General features: G+C 42.9%; 1 long non-coding RNA gene across 2 annotated transcripts; it reads right to left on the reverse strand.

Moving 5' to 3' along the window:
• Positions 1–2,303: 2,303 nt before the first annotated feature.
• On the reverse strand, positions 2,304–6,722 carry LOC115296613. Of its 2 annotated transcripts, XR_003910957.1 has the most exons (3): positions 5,665–6,720; positions 4,174–4,449; positions 2,304–2,725 (listed from the first exon to the last, which is right to left on the reverse strand). It is a non-coding gene; the product is annotated as an uncharacterized LOC115296613 (long non-coding RNA). The 2 variants fall into 2 exon arrangements; XR_003910956.1 differs by lacking the exon at positions 2,304–2,725 and having other exon boundaries at positions 4,129–4,449; positions 5,665–6,722.
• Positions 6,723–8,207: the final 1,485 nt, after the last annotated feature.

The raw sequence follows: 8,207 nt of genomic DNA on the forward strand, positions 1-8,207 counted from the left end.
CCATACCAAGAAACATATCTATTCATTTCTTCCTAAGCCTATGAACTTATTTATGAGCATATACAAACACAATCTTTTAAAAATACTTTGTCATTATAGGAGCATGTTAATTATTGGCTTAGATTGCAGACGTTTGGAAAATGAGACAAGAGAAAGAAATGCAATCAAATCATTACATGAAAGGCCACATCCTGTCACATCTCAAGGCATATTCATGCAGGAAGAGAAGGGTGGGATGTTGTGAAGGAATCAAAGTGGTTCCAGAGGGCATTCAGCAATTGATCTGGATAGGAGGCAATGCACTTGTTCACATTTTGAACAATTTAGGAGCCAACTGCTTGTTTAGAGTGGGAAAAAAACAAGGAATCTTATGCTTTCAACTGCAGAGAGGCTCTTGTATAATATGGTCTTCTAAGTTATATTTATTGCATGCATGAATGTTTTGTCAATTTGGTCTCTCAAAACCCTAGGTCTGACTAGAAGAATAAATTGTTTCCAGAAACTGAAGAGCAGATGCTCCTAAGTTAAGAACCATTTTTCTCAGAGTGTCTTGAAATGCCTTGGAATGAGAATTCATGTAAGGAAAGACAAGAGGTGGGAGAATCTTCCAGAATGCAGCCTGAGGAGACTCCTGAGGATAGAAGTCATTGAACATGACTTTTTCTTACTGTTGGTGCCTATGCTATAAGGAAACTTGGCAGGGGAGTCTGAGGAAACAGCTGAGCAGAAGGAGTATGTATGCATGTGTGTGTGTGTCTGTGTGTGTATTGGGGGAAAAGAAGAACTGCACTATTCTAAGTGTTTTATCTGATTTTATTTTTCTCCTACAAACCCCATGAGGCAGGTATTACTATTCCTTTTTTTCATTCATTTAAAAAATTGTGATAAAAACATGTAACATAAAATGTACCATCTTAACCATATTTAAGTATACAGTTTAGTAACATTAATTATATTTACACTGTTGGGCAATCATCACCACCATCCATTTCCAGAACCCTTTCCATATTACAAAACTGACTCTCTGTAACAGTTCCACAACCCCCCATTCTCCCCTCCCTCCAGCCCCTGGAAATCACCCTTTTTCTTTCTGTCTCTGTGAAGTTGATGATTCCAGGAGCCTCCAACAAGTAGAATCATACGTGTTTGTCTTTTTGTGACTGGTTTATTTCACTTAGCATGACGTCATCGAGGTTCATCATGTTGTGATGTGCAAAAGAATTTCCTTCTTTATTAAGGCTCAGTGATGTTCCATTGTCTCTTTTTGTATTGGAGGAAACATGGTGAAGTTCAGAAACTTCCCTGAGGAACTCAGCATGGCTGGCTCCAAAATCTGTACTCTTTCTACCACGTTCAACTGCCTCCTCAGACGATTCACCCAGTGGGTGGCTGGGAATCCTTCACATCTTCTAGAATCTTTCCCTATCTCCTGCCACCCCACCATATCTTATAGCATGAAGGAAATTATTCTTGGGGAGGTATATGAAATAAATCCAGAAGTTACTCCACAGAGAACACTGATCTACTTGATGTGTGCTTTTTCCGTTAAGGAAAAAAAAGTTTAATCAATAGTTCATTACTATGCCTTTTTAAAAATAAAGTTTATTTATTTTGAGAGAGAGAGCACAAGTGAGGGAGGAGCAGAGAAGAGAGACAGAATGCCAAGCAGGCTTCACACCGTCAGCACAGAGCTTGATGAGGGGCTTGAACTCATGAACTATGAGATCATGACCTGACCTGAGATCAAGAATTGGACACTTAGCCAACTGAGACACCCAGGCACCCCCACTATGCATTTCTTAAAGGTACACTTGTAATATCATGTCCAGGTCTCTCCTCAGCAAATATTTGGGAGAGTGAAAGGCTGAGGATAATGGCAGTATATGAGTGAAGCATAGGTATTGAACAAAGCTTAGTGAAAACCAGTAGAGGTATTCACAGTATATTGCTAGGTGAAAAAACTAAATTGTTAAGTGTTGTGTGTAAAATTATTTTATTTTAGAACAACAGAGCAACAAAACACATATAAATGGGCCAATACAGGTGTGTGTGTACTGGTGTGTGTGTGGAGGGCTTGTAATAACAATCTAATATGATTTCTGGGTGTTTGGGACAGAGTGGCTCTCAAAAATATGTGGTGGATGCAGGAATGCGCCCTCACATTAGGCCAGGAGAAACTGCCAAAGGTCCATTTGTCAAGAAGACTCCTAGAACCCCTGGGACTAGCTGTGAACTTCATTGGTGGAGTAATCTCAAACTCTATATGGTGGCTTACAAGAATCTAGATAGTATGTCTCCAAATGCAGTGTTTATTGGCATCTTTCAAAATATTTCACCAGCCCACTCACCGGCCTCCTCTCCATGAGGTCCAACCAGGTTGGTCTTTTCTCATTTCCCTAAATAGGTCAAGTTCCCTGTCTCAGGTCCTTGGCATATGTTTTTTCCTCTGGTGCACTTACCCTCTTCTATCTGGATGGCTCCTTTGAATCGTTGGGTTTCAGCTTTGATGTCACATTTTCAAAGAGGTCTTCCTTGGGTACCAAGGAGGCCAAGAGCTGGAATTTCTTGGAAATTGACTTGCCAGGACACCTTCCTCCCTTGCTTCCAGTATGTGGCAGAAAGAGGTGTTTCTGGCTGGGCACAGGCAGAGCTGGCTGCAGCATTGGGAGCAGTGGGTGGAGCTGGTGTCCATCAGAGACCAGGCCAGCAATCAAGGTGAGATGCTCTGAAACATGGGAATCACACAGTACAGACTCAGCAGGAGTGGCCTTGGGCCAGGGGCTCACTGGGAAAGTGCCCAAACCTTTTGCTCCTAATGCTAAAAGGTTGAATCTGTGCAGTCTTCCCTGAGAGAGAAGGTGGGAAGCTGCAGCCACAAATCCAATCCTAAAAACCAAAAAGCTAGAGGGGCACCTGGGTGGATCAGTCTTTTAAGCATTCGACTTTGGCTCAGATCATGATCACTGCAGTTTGTGGGTTTGAGCCCCATGCCGGGCTCTGTGCTGACAGCTCAGAGCCTGGAGCCTGCTTTGGATTCTATGTCTCTGTCTCTTTCTGCTCCTCTCCTGCATGCTCTGTCCCTCTCTCTCTCTCTCTCTCTCTCTCTCAAAAATAAATAAACATTAAAACATTTAAAAAACCTCTTAATTAAAAAACTCCGAAGAACTAGACTGGGATAGAGAAGCTATAGAGGCCTGAGCTCTATCCACTTTTGTTGATAATCTGGGAGCATTAGATTTCTCAGGGCTCTGGGGGAAAAGGAAGCAGTAGGCAGCTCTCCCTGAACCCAACATCTATGAGAAAGAGAGCAATCTGAGGCAGGGAGATGGGCTTACCTTCCCAAGTCCTACTATGTGGTATAGCTGCTCTGGAGTTTCCTGCCCCTCACTGTGGCCCTTGTCATGAGTTGGTGAACCCTTCTCAGCTTCCAGACCCTTTCTGTGTCGTGGGTGGGATCACTAGTTCCCATTTAGAAATGAGGAGACAGATTCAGAGGGAATGGAGAGCTGAGACTAGATCTTCCCACTTGCTGCCCAAATTATTCACTCTGCATCTTCCAAGGTTTTTAAAAGAAGAGGGCTGGGAACTAGAAAAGAAATCCATTTAGGTGTGTGTCTGAATGTTGGCTCTCTGCTTTGTGGGGTTTGATGTTTGGTTTTGTTGCTGGACGTAAGAAAAAAGAATTCTTTCCTGAGCTGGTCTGTGACGTAGATGCGTTTGTATTATTCCCTGGGAAATGTACACCCTGGCTACCCAGGGTTTGGAGAGGGAGGGCAGGAAGGACACCCCCCCCCCCGGCATGCATCATTGGGTAATCTAAGGCTCTGATCTGGATGCTATTCGTTCTCTTCAAGTAATGTGGGGACCCCACTATCCCTCCAAGAAGAGCTCATGGCACCAGATTTTGCACTTGTTTAGAGCTTAAACACTGAAGGACTCAGATTCACGGAGGTGGCACTCTGGTAAAAACCGATAAGATCAATTTTGCATAAGTAAAGTGTAGCATCATCCCAGGCTGTGAAGTTTCTTAGTCATTTTTGATCCAAAATTCTTCTGCTAAAGACACCCATTTTATGTGAAGTTTTTATGTGATGTGATATTACAAATAAATATCACAGTGAAAACAAATGACAATTTTAGAAGATTATTTTTTTTCAATCAGCAAGCCCTCACCCCTTTTCTTACAGGCCTTGCCAGGAACATTCCTGCAACTCTTGAAAATCACTTGGTATTTCTTACAGAGCAAGGATGGAATGCCCTAAGGCAGTGATTTCCTGAAGAGGAGGTCCCGAGGAAGCCATCCCAAATGGCTGGTGGGATGGTTGAAAATCAGGCTCCAGAGCTCTACTTCCTGAGCTTCTAATTGAGTTGGTCTGGTTGGACTAAGTCATCTGTACAGCCAAAAAATCACCCCTCAAGGTGATTCACCCAGATTTGGAAGCCAGGCATCTAGGAAAGAAAGAGAGAGAGCTCTAGAAGCATTGACTGCACACACAGCCTCTGTGGCACCACCTCTGGCAAGGCCAACCCCATCCCTCTAGGTCTGCTGTAGAAAATCCCCACTAGTCAGCAAGCAGTGTTCTCTCACTCAGCTGAGTCCCTATTAGTAGAATAAAACGTACTACTTAAAACAAAAGATCACTTGCAGAAGCCTAACTGAAGGGAATTCAATTAACATGAAAGTATGTTCACATAACTCACCACCCAATCTACTTGAGCAGCTTTCAGACCTGTCATCTAGAGCGGGAAGAGCTTCTGTCAGCCAGATAGAAACTGGGTCACAGAGTGTGTGAAATTCAAGCCTTTCCCTGGCACCTCTTAGCTCAGATGTTCATGGAGGGGGAAAATAGCTCTAGCCCACCCACTGACTGTTGGGGTTCAGCAGAGCTCATTAGCCTCCAGAAGACCTCCCACCATCTTGGATGAGCTATTTTCATCCTCACAGGCTTATTGAGGTAGGGCCTGCAAAGGCCAGATTCACAAAGGCACTGGTTGGAAGTGCAGTGGTTATGGCCAAACCTCAGTGTCCTTCTGTTTTCTCCTGGCCCATCTTCTCACTGGGTGATCACTGGCCCTCATGTTTCTCAAGAGCCCCACATTGTCAACTGGACACTCCCCAGTAATGAGTTAGAACACATTACTTGCCACTCCAAACAGCTCTTCTCTCTAGATTTGCTCTGCCCTCCCCACTCTTTCTTCCCAGGCTCCTTTTCTACCCAACTTGCCTTCCATTGCCCCCTAATTTCATCACTGGCTGCCAAGGCTTCTCCAATCCTCCTCCTGTCCTCTCATTGCTATCGCCATGGTTGGTCAGAATCTTAGCTTTCTCCTTCATCACATTTTATGCTTAACTACTGACATGATCACTGACTGTCACTTCCCTAAGCCTGTCCCTGTCCCGTCTCACACTGTTGCTGTGTCATTCTTAGTAAAGCTTCACTTTGCATATCATTTATACCCTTGTTCACAAACTTGACCTTACAGATTTCCAAATGTCCTATTTCTCAAGCCTTATTCCCCCCTCTTCTCCTACCCATACTCCATGTATGCACCAGCTAACTCTACACACACCTTACTCACATGTTGGTGAATTTACTGATCACTGGGTCTCTAGGCCATGGGAAGTGTTGTCTTTCTTTAAGACTGTCTTTCTTCCAATCTTACCTGCTGAAATCCACTAAGTGCAGCTGAACTTTTCTCGATGTCCTTTCTTTAATCTAGATAAGGAACTGCTGTCTCTTTGGTTAAATATGACAAAGAAAATTAAGGGGGAAATTTGATGAACTGTTTCCAGAGTTGCACACAAACCCACAGACCTACTCATGTAACATACACACAAATGCACATGGCCATGCCATTTCAATCCACACTTTGTCTCTGATTGCTGGCACGAGGTGGCAGAGATGTAGCAATGATCTGTTAGCTGGCACCAACAACAAGAACATGTGAAATAGATCATAGGGTAGAGGAAGGGGGTGGCAGAGCAAACATTTCCAGATTTAATCCTGGGTTTGTTGCCTTAACAACTTGATGTAGATTTCAAAGAGATGGCCTTTTTTCTTAATAATCCTCTTGGAAGTCAGAGTTGTCATAACAATAGCACTGAAAACAGCCATCCCTCTGACAATTGGCCTTCATCACTGATTTTTGTCTTCAAGACATTTGGCCTGTAGACCCAATGCAGGGAAACAGAACAGGAGATTTGTGCCAAATGCAAAGGGCTTGTGTCCTCATGTCTGTGATGGCTAATTCCAAGCCCCAGACATGGAGACTGATGAACATTGTTCCCACTTCATCAATCTGTTCCATCAGTAGCTTCTCATGATGAGGCAATGTTCTAGATACACTTTTAAATTTATGTAACATGATTAACCAAAAGGCCAAACTATATGAAAACTATTTTCATTTTCTTAAAAGGAAATGTGGGGTCTTCTTTTCCTCAGCCACTGGCCCATGGCCTAGACTAGTATGATTAACTTAGCATCCTGCTTGTCTGTGTCTCTCTTCCAGTTGTAGCATCCCCTCCTTGGCTTTCCTCTTTCTTTTCTTTGCTCCCATGGCCTTCAGTGAGGAATTTACATCATCACAAGAGTGCAAGTCTGATTGGTTTGCAACCTGCTGCTCTAGATTATGAATGCTCCCTGATCTATGTGTTTCTCTTTCTTCTGACCTGCTCATCATACATTCTTAGTCCATTTGGGCTGTTATAGCAAAGTGCCACAGATTGGGTGGCTTATAAATACAGAAATGTATGCTCACAGCTCTGGAGACTGGAAGTCTGAGATCAGGGTGCTGGCAAGTTTGAGTAAGAGCCCTCCTTTGGGCTTCAGACTTCTCATTGTGTCCTTACATGGCAAAAAAGCAAGAGATCTCTCTGGAGCCTTTTTTTTATGAGAGCATTAGTCTTGTTCATGAGGACTCCACCCTCATGACCCAATCACCTCCCAAAGGCCCCACCTCCTATTACATCACATTGGAGGTTAGAACATCAACATATGAATTCCAGGGGCACACAAGCATTCAGACCATAGCATTTAACTGCATGGCATGCCCAAGCAGATCACTTTCCCTGCAAAGGAAAGTCCTATGTCCTCTTATGTAGGATATCACCCAGGGAAAGAGTGATGTAATATTTTCTTCCCTGTCCCTGGCATTCAGGCAATGTTGACTTGGATAACATTTCACTACTGTTAAGTCAAATGGCTAGTGCATGGAAAACCTTTTGTACAGCTTAGCCACCTTCACGTAACTCAAGTCCTTCCAACCAGAAGTGGAAGGGATTGAAGGAAGAAGCATTGGATAATGTGTTCCACTTGGCTGTGGACAGTGCACCATGTGAGGATGGTGTCAGACCCATTAGCTGTCTCCTTAAAAGTGTGAGCAAAGCTCAGTCTCCTGCAACCTTCCACCTGTGGGCTCTGACATTCATGTAGCTGTGAATATATAGAGAGAAACTTGTGCATTAAGAAGCCCTCATGAATCTTCTCTATTTCTCAGATTCCCCTTGGGAGCCATTGTGGGTCATTTCATCTTTTTAATGTGAGTTTTAAGATTCTTGGGGAAGAAAAAAAGAAATGGTTTTCTGGTTCCTTCCCACTGGGATACCTTACAAAGAAATAGTGGGGCTGAAAAATGCAGAGTGGGACATAAATTCCAAAACACCCCAGACTGCGTTGAGTTCAGAGTCAGTGCTGGCAGTGCTGGAAAAATTTATCTAAATCATAATTCCTCCAAAAGGGGAAAGCACCCCAATCATACAAAAACACAAATAAAATACAAATTTTTGCACACCTTCAAATTTATAGTTCTTAAATGATTTTCTTAGGTGCTTCCACATGATGTATATCATCAATATTTCTGGTTTCCAGATGGGAAGTGGAAAAGGGTATGCTAATGAATTATAGGCTTGATTCAGAGTGAGAAAAAAAAGATGCTTTTCAGTCAGTACTGTTTTATTTTGTTTTGTTTTAAATCCAATTATTGTCCTGTTCGTGACAAAATGTAACATTTGTCATCATTTTATAGGTTTGGTTTTGCAAGGCTGGTGCTCAGGAGGCTGTTGATTTCCCTCTACCTACCTTGCCTACAATTAGGATATGTGGGCAACAAGTGGCTGATGATGTCCTACAGTTCAGGGAAAAAATGTTAACAAAAATAAAACTGGATCTAATGTTTTCATTAGATTTTACTTCTATTTTACCATTTTC

Source organism: Suricata suricatta, chromosome 7 (assembly GCF_006229205.1).
Source record: "Suricata suricatta isolate VVHF042 chromosome 7, meerkat_22Aug2017_6uvM2_HiC, whole genome shotgun sequence".
Classification (NCBI taxonomy): domain Eukaryota; kingdom Metazoa; phylum Chordata; class Mammalia; order Carnivora; family Herpestidae; genus Suricata; species Suricata suricatta.